The 14,735-nt window shown below is 33.0% G+C and overlaps 1 long non-coding RNA gene across 1 annotated transcript; it reads right to left on the bottom strand.

Annotated features, from left to right (window-relative positions):
* Positions 1-7,368: 7,368 nt before the first annotated feature.
* On the bottom strand, positions 7,369-14,376 carry LOC121123282 (uncharacterized). The gene is made up of 2 exons (XR_005865961.2): positions 13,238-14,376; positions 7,369-13,183 (listed from the first exon to the last, which is right to left on the bottom strand). It is a non-coding gene; the product is annotated as an uncharacterized lncRNA (long non-coding RNA).
* Between the last annotated feature and the right edge of the window lie 359 nt (positions 14,377-14,735).

Below are 14,735 nucleotides of genomic sequence, written 5' to 3'. Positions count from 1 at the left end.
ACAATAAATATGTGATGGAAATTGTGTGTATTTTAGGCATATTAAAAAAACTACAAATATAATTTTTTTTTTTTAATTCAAAAATCTACAGTTATTCTCGAAAAGTCAAAGTATTGGAAAAAAAATCAAATATTAATTTTGTGAAAAAACGATTCAAAAATCCATAAGTATTGACAAAAAATTAAATTTTTCATAAAAGAATTTCAAAAATTAAATTTCATATAATAAAATATCAAAAATTAAATTTCACATAATAAAATATCAAAAATTAAATTTCAAATAATTAAATTTCAAGTAATAAAATTTTTCGAACAAAAAATTTAAATATAAACGTATTAAACCATTCATCTCAAGAAGTTTCTTAGGAAACACGGCCAAAGTTATAAAAGTTATCCCTGCAATGAAGCGTCCAAAATTTTAAAGACGGTTCCACTTATTCTTTAAGACTAGAGGGAATCTGCAAAGGCTCAAAAGAAATTATCAAGTAATATGAACAATTTTTAGAATGGGAGATCCTGGTAAAGGAATGTACATATACATCCAATAGAAGTCAGAGCCCATATAAACATTCATCCCTTGTCAGCACTACCAGATGATCTATTAAAATCTAAACACTTAAAATTTTAAACATAAACAAGTTATAATTTATTAATTAACAATAGAATTCAACAAAATAATACTATAAATAGATGTATCTTAATCCTTAATGTAGCTGTTCTTTGCAGCATGATGCCTTTCAGGTGGCGGCGGTAGGCCTGGCACCCACTGAAGAAGAAGTCCTATGTCATTTCAGTGCTGGCTGACGGTGTCTTTGAGGGCCTCATTGTTTGAATGACAGACACTGCAGGCCTTTCCCTGGACATAAACCCAAAAGGTGAAGTCGAAGAACTGCCATTAGAGCTGTAGGGTGGCCTAAAGTGACAAAAAAGGATGAAAAGGACTCAAAAGAATAATTCCAAAGAGTTTTGCAACGGAAGAGATTGGTTTCTGTCATTGCTGGTGTCAAAAGAGGCCTCTCCACCCTTACAAGGCACTTTCCCTACACTTTTTGATAGCTTTCCAGAGAGTCTGGTGTGAAATCCCGAGATCTTTTGCATGGGCCCTCTGTGACTTGAGCGGATTGGCCTGAACTTTTTTTTTTCACTCCTCGGGGTCCAGTTTCGTCTCTTCGATAGATACATTCTTCCTCTTCAACGCTTCGGACTTGTTGACGGCGTAGGCAGTGTTCCTGGAGACACCCAACCGCTTGTAGTGCGTGAGCGCAAATTTGTCGATCACGTTAAAGTGTTATTTTCTGGATTTGTACGTAAGCAAGAGAGCTCAGACTTGTAACTAATTATTTATGCTTTAATATATTGAATTATGAATTAATTTCAATCACTCAACCTTCATTCATTAATGAATCAGTAGGTGTTTAGATTTCAATTAACCACCCTATAATTTCCGTAGATACTTTAACTTATCCGCCCCTACTCCCTTTTGGATGTTTTTATAAATATTTTATGCTTTGCAATGTTTTTTTAATTTCCATAGGACAAATTGTCTTTTAATAAGGGTTCTAGGTATTTCTGAAGTGCCTTAACTTATTTTCACTTGATTATCTATAATGAAATAATAGTTTTTGTACGAGTATATTAAAAAACACATTATATTATTGACACTTAATGTGAGTAACAATTAATATTAAAAATATTATATATAAAAACAAGGACCAGGAACTAAATGGGTCTAAAAAAACTCTGAGGAAAGAGGCAACAAAAAAGCAGAATAGTAACGAAACAAAATAACAGGAACCGTACTAATTTTGACTCATTCATACAACCATGATCTAAAAAAGTACAAGGAATGGGGATTTTTTAGAGCACGAGGAAAATAAAACTGTAATATTTCTCTACAAAAATCATATCCGTAACAATGAAACGAGACTAAAGATAAACATAGAGTACTAAAAAGTTTATAATCTGTTAGAATACAACGTACTAATTTTTCACCAATAAATATACTTGTCCCCTTTACCCATAGAATCTCTTTAGATGGGTGCAATAGAAAAACATATTGTTAAGAAGGTAGCTTTAAAACTTAATAAACCTGTAATTTATTTTTCTTTATGTTTACGCTAAATTCAGTACATTTTAATTTATTATAATGTCGCAAGAATAACAAATGCGAAAGAATGCAACTCTGCTTGCCTCCGGATTGTCATCATAAGTAATTTTGCGGCAAATTATGGCTCAAAGGTAACTCTATATCTTGTCAAGGAGCCTCTGGATAAGCTTGAGGACCTTGGAGAATCCCCCAGGAGTGGTTCCCAAGTAAGTTGACGATTGATTTCCTTCATATCACGGCTGTTGTCAAATGCATTTAAAGTACAGCCGGATCTCTCCATGACAGAGATGACCATGGACTTCAGTGTCTCAAGGTTCATCGTGTCAAGACGCATTAAAGAGGATGTTAGTGTCTCTCTAAGAGTCTAAAAAGTACTAGTACTAACAGCAGAGATGGTAAAAAAGTGATCCTTTAATTCACTACTTATCTGAATCCATAGTGAATTAAAGTATCTGATGGAGAATAGAGTCCTAGGCCTACAGAAACCGACGCCGAAATGTTGATATATTTAAGGACTTTGTCAATGAGCAGAGAGCTACCCTGTCAGAAGTCAAGATGAAAAGCACTTGCATAAAATTCCACCACCGCTGCATGAGAGCCGTTATTGCTCCCTACCGTGAACATATTCAAGATTAATTATCCTTATTATGCTAATAAAAAATTTTTGTAAAAAAATGTATACAAAATAACACATTACTAGCAAAAGGTTAGCCAGTGTTATTCGGACAAAGGAAGGAGCGGGAAATCACATTGACAATGCTCAATGTTTTCTTCTTTATATTATATGAAATGTATCCATATATTAATTGTGAATGTCTGTGTTTGAGTGTGTACTGTGTATTTGAATCCTTCAATTACAGACAAACTAATAAATAGATATTAATAATTCTTTTATGAAGCTTCTAATGACTCCAGAAATTGTTCTGGTAGTATTTTTGTTGGTCTTCAAGGCCATTGCGGCCTTTAAACAGAATTTTAAGCACTACGCCTGTACAACCTGGATACTGTGGATATTAGAAGGGTTCTTTGATGTTCTGGGAAGCTGCAGTGGAATAATTTAACCTGCCTCAGGTACCAGCATCTCCCTACACGTGGCATGAATGTATTCTCGCAGAGTGCTTCGAAATGCAGTTGCGATGCAGTTTAAACTCCCTTGAGGTCCAGTACTTTACAACTTGAGAGCCAGGGTATATTTGGGCTATCAGAGGGGTTCTTGATGCTCAGGGAGAGGGTGGCAAATAAATTTAACTTACCTCGGTCCCAGCAGTTCATCTGCTCAACCTGTGGATTGGGTGTATTATAGCATATTATAAGGGTACCATGATGCCTCGACAGGCGGTGGCAATAGTGTTTAACCCGTATTTTGGCCCAGTATTTCACATGTAAAACCTAAGATCCGTTGTATATTTTGGGATCTTATGAGGGTTTCTTGATGCTCAGAGAAGGGAAGGTGGAGAAATTTAACTTGCCTCTGTCCCAGCAGTTCACCTGCAAACCCAGTGGGCTGGGGTGTATTATAGAATATTTAAAGGCTTCCTTACAGCCTAGAAACACGGCTGTGGTAGAGTTTAAATTATATTTTGGCCCAATACTTCACCTGTAAAACAAGAGAGCCCGTTTTTTTTTTGGAGGGGAAGGTATATTAGGAAGATTCCTTGATGCTCAGAGAAGTGGCAAGAGGGAAATTTAACTTGACTTGGGCACAGCAGTTTACCTGCACAACCCGTGGTCTGTTGCCTAGAAACACGGCAGCAGTAGAGTTGAAACTGTATTTTGACACAGTACATTACCTGTAAAACCTGATAGCCCGGGTGTATTTTGGGATATTATGAGGTTTCCTTAATGATCAAGGAAGCGGTTGTGAGACTACAAGTCATACCCACAATAACGCAATTACTTCTTCATGAAGGAAAGAGTGACTATATAATGCCTGTATATTAGTATACTCAAACTCATAAAACAACATGAGAATAATTCTTAAAATTTTACCGTCTTTATTTTTTAGTTTTATATTAACTAGAACAGCACTAATTTTAATTTTTTAATGAACAAATGACAGAAGTTATTTTTTTAAAAATTAAGTGAAGGTGATTAAATATTACTTTATCAAAGGCAAAACATGAGACTTGCTTGAAAAACATTATGGGGACTCTGCACTTTCAGTTGGAACAGTTTATGAGAGGTTTTAATATGTTCAGAGCGGTCATATTGACACAAGTAACGCTGAACTATTCCATGTTATTTTGCGACAACAACTGCTGAAGTGTGAGTTGGGAATTATCATGATGGAAAATGACTTTTTTGGGCCAATGGGCATTTTTTTGCAGTACGGCTTTCAAACGGTCCAACAACGATGAATAATATGCACCTGTGATAGTTTTACCCTTTTCCAGATAGTAGATTCAGATTATTCTTTGGGAATCCCAAAGAATAATGATATAATCTTTCCGACCGATTCCTCAATTCAAACGAATACAACACAGAAAGAAATGGACCGATCTGCCTGAAAGTTGGAGAGTGTTCTTCCAATAGATGTTACTAGCTAAACAAAACCTCGATACCCGCCAGTAGTATCATCTCTTGGACTTTGCACATACTTTTCAAACGACCCACGTATATACAGATTATTTAATTCGTTCACTTTTGAACGAGCCAGTATTTGTTGCATTTGCTAATGTTTTGCCAAATCCAGGTTTTAATCAAGCGATTTCAAAGAGATTTTAAACTTTAATAAAGTATCATAATATGTAATTAGCTGCTTTGAGCTTAGTCACACTATTGTTCCTTGTCTTCATTAATGTTAGTTACCTATTTTCTTCACTTATTCGTAATACTTGTTTGCATACAAATAGGTTGTTCCTTTCTTTATTTATATATTTTGCAATGGTCTGAATATGTGTCAACTTGAATTGCTTCGCATGTCAATAAGCCATTAAGGTCTGTTCAATTGAAATAAAAGGAGGCATTTAAGGGTCATTGACATCAGTGCGATGTAACCTTATGTACACTGTATACTCAATAAGAAAACAATAAATAATACAAGGGATATATTGACATAGTTTTATAGGGAGAAAAGAAAGACGTAGATCAAGCATTATATTTCTGTATTAAAGGATATTAAAATTTTGTATAAGAAGGCGGGGTCATGAAAATCTCTGTGGTGATATAAAATACATACACTCAGTGAGTAAAGGAACTATATCTAACAAAATCATAGATTCTACTAAAAATTGAGTATCTTGTAAGGAAATGTCTTTAGAATTAGATGCAAAAAAACTGCATTTAAAAATAGTGAGTATAACTAATTTTACAAAAGATTTTGAAGAGCGTATCTAGGACTTTTTTTTCCCCATAAATCAGGGACTTAAATTTTATTTTTCAGTACATTTATTGAAAGAAATTTTTATTGCTTTCATTATTTAATAGCTATAATCAATTTCCTTTACAACACAAAAAATAATATCTAAATTGTGCTCAGGGTTTTGTTAGAGGAGTGTGCCCAAAGAAATGGGCATTTTTTAGGATTATAATGGTACAAATAGTTGGTAGGGCGCAATAGCGTGTACATTTTGATTAGATTGCATGTAATTATGAATTCTTAGAGACTTTCTAACACTAAAGAAACTACTCTATTCTGCTCGCTCTTCTTCATATGATCAAATCAAAATTATATAGTTAGGTTATTTGTGGGTCTATTTATACTTTAATCCATCAATCCTCCAAACTAGAAACACCAAAATTTCCCATAACCAAGTTTCACCAGTTCAGTCAGCCACTCAGTGCACGAAAGTATTGAATTTGACGATATACATCGTAGAGATACATTTTCTTGTGTTTGATTTGCACAGGAGTTCGTGGTGCAGTTGGTGAGTTATCCTCGGATGAGTCATCCAACAGCCTCATACCTAGTCAAGTGATTTGACTTTGGACGTAGAACTTGACATGTTGGTTCCTGTATTTATAAGGTAATAACTTAATTGGTACCTTTTTCTTGTCAGATCGATCTTTTACTGCTACAATCGCTTGAAAAGCTAGCTTGTCCTCTTTAAGATCAAACAATAATCCCGACTGATTTATCACTCGCTCACTAAGCTCATCAACAGTCAAGGTAAGGCAGCCTCGTGAGTCACATGAATCAAAGAGAAATTCCAGTAGCACGGTGAGTGTGATATGTTCAAAGTTTATAAATCCCATTACATTGTAGGTATAAAATAGTAAGTTATATCACTGAAGATCTTCTCAACTAGTTGAAACTGCCACTGTAAGGTATCTGGGACTATCAAAACTTGTTTTGTATACTTTTTTGGGCTATTTCTACCCTTTATTAGAAATTTCCTAGCCAAGTATTTGAAAAAGATACACTTATCCTTAATATAGACTCGTTTAAATAAATTACCTACTATAATACATCCCCTAATTTGATTCCAAATATATTAAACCATATGAGTATATTTTGTGAATGAAATGTAGGCTGTAGAAATCCAATATCTCTTGCAATCACGTTTAAATAATAACACTCTCATGTGAAACAGTTTGGACAAAAAGCACAAGTAATTACTCAGAATTAATATATGTTTTATTAGTCAGCTCTTTATTCTGTCAACTTTTACCATTGGATATTGATATATGTACCTATGTGCTAAAATATAATTATCTTCAACTATGTCAATAATATAGTCAAAAAGCAATCGGGAATTATGTCATTATCTAACTAATAGTTAATAGCTTTCAAGCAAACCTTGAGCCAAACAAAAAAAGATAACAATACTACATAGTCACGAAAATTAGTAATGTGCATTTGGAAAAAGTAATAAAATGTTCCATTGAAAGATTGCGAGATATAAAAAATAACATATTACGAGAAGAATCAGTTGTTGTTTCTTTTTTTCTGAGGGTTCTAGTTGTCATGAGACGATTCCAAAAAAAAAATCCCGATCCCAATTCCGATTCTATATCCGATATAGAAATTATTTATAAGACGATTGACGATCTTTCGACATTGTTACATATTTATTCTATACTTACTTGACCAAAAAAATCACTCATTAGAGTATAGACTTGCGCACTTGTAGGTCAACCATTGGTTAGATATGGAATTTGTGTAAAAACACGAGGAAAAGGCGGGAGAGACAGATATGGTATTACTGAATTAAGACCTTTATTAATATCAGCTGCGTGTGTGTTATATGATTTTGAGGCAGAAAATGAATTACCACTATAGAAAGGAGTAACTAAGTGCATGGAAAATATTGTAATTATATGTCAATTCAAATATATATTTATTTTAATATGTATTTTTAAAACAATTTACACCAAAAAATTTTATTACAATGGGAGATGTTGACACCACGACGATCCATTAAATAATGAACAAAAAAGAAGAAAGAGGACACGCATCAACCGTTTTTCCTTTTTTAATCGCTATGTTGAGTTTTTTTTCATTTACACACATCCCATATTTGTCAATGTTACAGTATTAAGAGCGAGTCTAACAGGTTATCCGGTACAGTGCAATGATAATCCTCGTTTAGAAAACATGCACTATGTATATTTACACAGCTTATTGTACTAAAATAACAACTCCTGCACCGACTGAATGTGTTTTGAACACGTTTGTTTACGTTCAGTCTATGTTCAATTGGTTTCGTCTCAGTTGTCAAGAATTTTTTTACTATATCTATTAGATTACGATATTTTACAAAATTATAAGACAAAAGTCATAAATTCACAAGGCTTTTCCGGTATCTTGAGGAAAAAATTTCATATATATATTTTTTTTTAACAAATTTGAAAAGTTATAAATAGTTAAACACCATTAAAAAATAACATTACATAAGAATCGGAATAGGAGAATCAGAAATTTCACCTTATTGTCCCGATCCCAGAAGAAGCACACAATTCTTCTATTCAGATTAATCGCCCCATCACTAGTCTAAAGTACTGGTTCGAAGTGAGAAGAAAGGAATTATACATATATTTACATTCTTATAGATTCAAACTTCATTCTTTGTTATTCTATTAACTCTATCAATTCATAGATATCAAGTAATTGGGAAAAGTTGTTTGAATATTGACTTGTCATTAAAGTTTGAATGGAAGGGAAAGATTAAAAGTTTTTACTCAAATCGGACATGAATAATAGTTATTAGAATGTAATTATTAGGTTGAATCACGTAGACCATTAAAATCAACCCTAAATTAAAATTGAAACTATGTCAGGTACTCTTCTACCAGATCCTTGATGTTAGACAACCCATGGAAACTGGTTAAATGCTATCCTAATTATGATGATCTTGTAAAGACTGTATGATCAAACACTCACTTTAAAATATAAATGAATGAACCATGTTCTAGGGACTCGCCACACCTTAGGCATTCTTTGAAGGCAAGCCATGATCCCACTGAAGACTTTGACCTCCAATTCTCTCAAAATCACTTACTCCAATGTCAAACCTAACTTTATTTATTTGTTCCATTGCACAACATTTGGCTTTATGATATTGACGTAATGACGAATAATTCGAATCTCACACATACTTACAGAAAAGGTAGTATTTGACCTCGCCATTTTATTTAATAGCAACCATGGCAGATGTATAATACATAAGTATTCATAACTCCAACTTATGTTTTTATATCAATTAATGGAGTTTCTTGCTTTGAAACAACTGGGCTCTATAATTCTTTTTCTAACACAAATGTTATCCAATAAAGGATAGAGTTGAGTGCAGCATTGTAGCAGGTGTGTAAAAGTGATGTTAAAAATAATGAACTTGACTCATAGCCTAGAAACTCTCAATATTAAACAATGTTACTTGACTACTAACACAAAAATTTACATTGTATTTCGTAATCAGCTGTCAATTTGTATGCCCCTTTTACCTCTATCAGTGGTTTAAACGTTGATTGCTTAAGTTTGAATTATCATTGTGAAAGTACTCCAAACAATGCCTATTAATTATTGTTAAATAGTAATTCCATAATTGGGAATATTAATTGGCTAACTATCAACGATTTTATATCGTTATTTTTTATTTTTTTAGTCCATTTTTTAATCTAGAGTCCATACCTTTTAAAGAAACTTTGAGACACAAGGAATCGATATTGTTTAATAAAAAAATCAACTTATTAGTGATAAACAAACTTGCCCTCCAGAGGCCAGGAATCTGGTCTGATCAGAATGAAACATGGCCGTAAGTACATATCTCAAAATTATAAAAAAATTATATTGAATGCCTAAATTCTGAATTTGTCTCTGTTTGTAAAATAAATACTCTGTTTTTGCGTTTACACGTATATTATATTATAGTAGATATATATTTGTAATTCATTTTAAAAATTGTGGAGAAATAATATGACAATGATCAGGGGAGTCCACAGGGTGTAGGGAGGATGGGCTGTACCCCCCCCCCTAAAAAAAAAAAAAAAGGTTAGACCATCAAGTAATCGGGCTTGCTAGAATTTTCAATCTGATGTATTGTACCGAATGTTGGGCACGATAGGCAGATTTTGACAAAATAGGGAACCACTCATAGTCTATGACGTCACCATTACTAGAATTTTCAATTTGATATATCGTACCGACTGCTGGGCAAGAAAAGAAAGATTTTGACAAAACATGCAACACCACATACACTATGACGTCAATATTAAAAGCGAGGTGGAAGTTAAACATCAGTCATACACGCGTTATGATATAGTCTTGTAATTTTATCATTTTTTTTTTTTTTTCCTGAAAATCTTATTTTCTGATCAAAAAAAAGGAGCAAAAATATTTTTTTGATTTATTTTTTTGATCAGCAGTAGATTTTTGAATTTTTTTTCAAAAAAATTATGTTTTGGCGAATAAGATATTGATTTTGGAAAAAAATTTCAAAAAAACTTAAGACTTTTTTTTTTTTTTTTTGAATTTTTTTTTTTACCAAAAAATGTAATCTTTTGTGAATTATTAGGGATAATTGAAACTTTTTTTTGTAAGTTTTATTTTTGGATTTTTTTCGTAAAAAAGTTCCAATCACCAAACCTCCCCTCCCCCTGGGAAAAAAAAAAAAAAAAAAAAAAAAAAATATATATATATAATCCAGCAGACACCCCTGAGCATAGTGTGGGAGCGATGTTGTGTCGGATCTTATTTATTTGGTTCAGTCCAATCGAGTCTTAGGACCAGTCCTTAGGACTTTCTGTCCTTTGATATTTTTCTCGAAAAAAGTAGATGGTTTATTATGACAAATATGAGTTATAGATAAGAAAATTGCGCATAATGCAATATAATAAGAAGATATTAATAATTAGTTATTAGATTATATGACGTAATTTTTTTTTTTAAAGGAAAAAACCCGTCAATGACGTCACAAGGGATACACTTTACCTTCTTAAAGCACTAACAAGTTACACTGGACAGGACTGTATGGGGACCAAACTGAACTGGGCCTCAGTTCTAAATACGGATCAACACAAAACTATCTGGGAGTACTTAATATATAAATAGTATGATTGATTTATTTGGCTAACATTCTGATTTGGGCATTTTTTCTAATCATTTTTGAATGACATGTAAATACGCTACTAGATAATATTGAATTAACAAACGAAACTTGGAGAGGGACTGCTCCTTCCTTGGAAGGCAGTTTGCTCTTTGTAAGTCAACAGGCATAAATAATTACATAATTCGGAAGGTACAATATACTTCCTATGGATTGATATGCACATTATTTGTTCATAATACTTGTGTTATATCAATAAATACCTCTGTATGTATAAATATAACATTGCATGGATGTACATATGTTTACAAATAGTGTTGTACGGTATACCGGGACTCCAGTGCTACCCGGGTAGTGGGTCATTTCAAACGGTACTATAGTCAAATGCCATGTGGCATGAGCATTGTTTACTAACATCAGTTTGTAAACAAAGCATTAGACAGTGGCACAATCTTAAAGCAAAATAATACAACTTCCCGAATCATAATATTATTGAATATGAAATAAAGGTGTCTTTTACTCACATCAAAGGCACTGTGGAAATTATTCTAAACATATCCCTTTTTTTTAAATAACAAGCTATAAACTGTCACAGCACATTGCAGATAATATATATATATTTTAGCTTGATCATGTCCTATTGGCACAGGTATTTGAAACTATACTACTTCATATTAAAAATATGATCCACCAATGACGTCAGCCCTTAAATGTCTGGTCAACAATTGTTATTTGTTTGAAAAAAGTCCTCAAATTAGTAACTAGCCTCCACCCCAAACGTTTCAATTCCACTTAACAACATTTTTGTCCCAAAATTGTCGCAATATTAATACCTTTATTGGTACCGGAACTGGTTCAAAAACATTGGTATCGTGACAACACTATTCACAAATGAACTTGTCTACCCTCATCTAAAAATACTCTCAGGAAATAGGAAACAAGACAGTTGAAAGAATAATGAAACATGGAACATGTACGTCAATTATATTCACTCATTCATACACCCTCTATCAAAAAAACTAGGCTTTGGTTGAAGTGTTTCTCTACAAAAAAAAATCATATCCCTAACAATGACGGGAGTAGACTAAGGAACTTAGACAATTTTAAACCTATCAGAATTCAAGCTGATAATTTTGTTATCTATTGATATGTTTGTCACCTCTTTCCCAGGAGTATATTTGCCCTCATCCTTCCATTATCAATATACAAACCCGAAACTTTGCAGTAGCATGACTTAATTACGAAAACGGTATTTTTATGGAATCAAGAAAAAATAACTCAAAACCAATTTTTGATATGTTTAAATAGTATATTTAGCTTTATTTTTTATTCAATAGTTCCTCCTTCAAAAGAAACAATAACAACCTCGACCCACTGGCAAACAGATTGGTAGCTCTACACGATGAGACTGTGTTCATAGCGCACCACGCTGTCATAATGGCAGCTCGGAGCGAATCCAAATTTGAATGAAAGGTGCGATAAACATTATTTTCAAAAATGTCCCAAACTGAGGAGTCCAAGGAATTGAGTTCAGGGGTAGAGGGGAGCCACCAGGAGGCAGATTAGAAGTCATGCATATTGTTGTTGCAAAAGTTTTGGTTCTTATTACCTGTAAGGGAGGGGGAGCTTCATAATGGAGTATTTGACGTTGTAAGCAATCTGGATGGTGAAGCCAACGATTTCTGCAGCCTTATTGGCTATGACACTGGTGTGGGGGAGATCGTATACTCGATGTCTTTTTTATTTTGCCCGACATTTTTATACTTAGGGACATGGGGTAAAAACAACACTGGTTTATTTCTGTTTCAGCTCACGTTGGGTTGCATAATAAATCCTTGTAATTAAAAAGAAGGTCCTTGAAATCGTAATTAAATGCTACTGCAAGTTTTAGGTTCCCACTGTCTACATAGGTGCCTACATCAAATAAGTAGTGATTGACTAAAATTGAAAGTGGAAGCTTTTTAATTTTATTTCCTAAAATTTGCATATATTATGGTCATGTAACCAGGTACTCACTGTGAACGGCATACTGATTGAGAGTAAATGTGATGTAATTCAACTTACATATATTATGATGAGGCATCCTACATAGATCGAATTGTATGTATTGATCGATTACAAATGATGTGAGCGAGAGAGTAAAAAAAAAAAAAAACATGTTGACATAGGGCTTAGAAAGAATACATCTGCAGTCAAGTAGGGATCACTTGCTATAATCATAGCTAGTGGAGTCATTATTTTAGAGTGAGGACTAATATTCTTATTATTGTTTTTTATTATTATTATTGAATATTCCTTCTCCACGTATTTAAATATATCAAGATGTTATCATTGACCAAAGACAACCTTCTCCTCCTTATATCCACCTGTACAGCCACACTTCCTCGTCTTCACCTGCTAATATATATAGAATAATTAACATATACAAGTGTTAAAAAGTGCTTTCTAAGTGTTTAACAATATGATTCATATAAAATATAAATAAGGATGAAACATTCGTGAGATTACTCAGAGACACTCTGGAAGAAGGAAGATAAAGACAAATACATAAATATCCGAGACGTCTTGATCATTTCCAGAATCCATTCCTCATACTAAGTAGTAGTGCCGCAGGTAAACGATTTATTGTATTCATTTATGTTGATTACCTGCTCTCTACTCCTTGATACGAAGATGGATCAATCATCCGGATCCCAAATAGGGTTTCCATATATTTTGACAAGATGTAACTAAATGTCAAGTGACATTATGATCTTATTTTGTATTTATCTTAATGAAACATGGAGAATAAATAATAACCTACTCTATGCAATGTCAATATTGATTATTTTGTCCCAATTAAGATTAGGTACAAGATATATACACATAAGTTATGGTTGAATTGGCTAATCACGAAGTATTTATTAAAACTCTTTTATCTTCTAATATCCATTTTTACAATTGTTAGCGATCAAGTGTCTCTTTTTCATAGATGAGTAAATGAAGAGCCCGTTCCACTGCACTTTGATGCAAAAAGAGACGCAGGTGAAAATTTGTCTTCATTTCAAATAATGAGTCACGTATTTATGAAAAAGTATGGATTTTCCTTTGCTAATAAATAGTGTTGATTCGAGCCTTATTTAGGAATGAAGACGTACGTCCAGTTCAGTCTCGGTCCGGTCCATTTCAGTCCTGCATATCAGTCCTAAAACTGATAAAATTTGGTCCTTGATGACGTGACTCAATTTTATTTCTTCTTTTTTAATCAATTTTAGTATGGGAGTCCGAAGGACCGGTACTAAGACTGGATTGGACAAAATAAATAATGACTCACACAACACTAGTGATAAATTGATATTAAATTGAATTAATTTAGTTTTAACTCAATTATAGTTCTTGTTTTGAGAGGAGCATTGCATCACATAATTGAATAATATGATCCATGACTTAATAATATCCACCCTATTACATTGTACAAATATAAAAATAGTTTATTGACTTCCTTTTAGCTTTTAAAATTTGAGATCTATTCAGGTTTTCATTGGATAATGGAGCCTAGTAGCTATTCTTGTATATATCAATCAGTCTCTATTTTTCTACAGCTGGGAAAAATGAGCTAACTGCCAACTTATTTTGGTATCTTTTTCTCTTTATTTTTTAAAAAAAGTTTGGAGATATAATAAAGGTGTTAGACCTTCAAAATTGCATAAGATAGTAACTGGCTTTTATATAAGATTATGACGTCATTGTACAAAAAATTACGGTACGGTTTTTACGTTATCCGGAAAATTATCCCCTGAAGAATCACCCCCCCAAGTGAATTCCCACCTATATTAATAAACCAATTTCAAATAAAAAGATAAAGTAAGTCCATTTTTTGTATATCTATTTTCATAACTTTCAACGATTCCCATAATCATTTAAAATAGTCACAATATCTTGCTTACAATCACGATATCGTCTTCTTTGAACATGCGGAGGAGGATGACCTACAAGCTGTTGAATTATCAGTATGAGATTAATATAGGTTATTAATATACTTGATATTGGAAGGATGTTACCGTCGTTTTTCCTCGAAAGTTGCTTCTCTGGAAATTTCTCAAACTTTTAAAGGATGAAGAAAACTTGATGCACATAGAGATCCCTCAACAACATGCAGGTCCGCCT

The sequence above is a fragment of the Lepeophtheirus salmonis genome, chromosome 8, assembly GCF_016086655.4.
Source record: "Lepeophtheirus salmonis chromosome 8, UVic_Lsal_1.4, whole genome shotgun sequence".
NCBI classification, from domain to species: domain Eukaryota; kingdom Metazoa; phylum Arthropoda; class Copepoda; order Siphonostomatoida; family Caligidae; genus Lepeophtheirus; species Lepeophtheirus salmonis.
This window is presented reverse-complemented; position numbering and strand designations above follow the sequence as displayed.